This window comes from Etheostoma spectabile, chromosome 24 (assembly GCF_008692095.1).
Source record: "Etheostoma spectabile isolate EspeVRDwgs_2016 chromosome 24, UIUC_Espe_1.0, whole genome shotgun sequence".
Classification (NCBI taxonomy): Eukaryota; Metazoa; Chordata; class Actinopteri; order Perciformes; family Percidae; genus Etheostoma; species Etheostoma spectabile.
Window position 1 is genome coordinate 15,592,115 of NC_045756.1, and position 420 is coordinate 15,592,534.

Genomic DNA, 420 nt, shown 5'->3' on the forward strand with positions numbered 1-420 from the left:
TATTTTCCTGTTAATCAGTTGTTGATTTGATGCACAGCCTTCTTCTCAAACTGGTTAGTGCTTCACAATCAGTTCCATCCCGTGGTGCATCACTGATCATTCTTCTTATTTCAACTTTGTATTCTACTTCCTGATCCTTAAAGACAAAGAGCTTATTTTGATACAATTGGTTTTGTCAACACTAGTCTGTTGAAATATAACTCATAGCTGATGTAAAACTGATGAACTTGTTTTTGTGTGCTACTTTATTTCTTTTAGATTAAAACTTTGACTGTCCCAAAGATTATAATCTTTATTGTTCATGATACATTAGCATCTTTAATGCAAAGAATCCTACAATGATAGAACATAACTCCTCAGAGGACTTAATATAACCTTCTTCTTCAGTGGCATAAGAACACAGATTAAAGTAATATTTGA

General features: G+C 32.4%; 1 pseudogene; it reads left to right on the forward strand.

The window, feature by feature from the left end:
* Window positions 1–420, forward strand: part of LOC116673702 (gastrula zinc finger protein XlCGF8.2DB-like) — a 325,201-nt pseudogene that overhangs the window by 216,317 nt on the left and 108,464 nt on the right.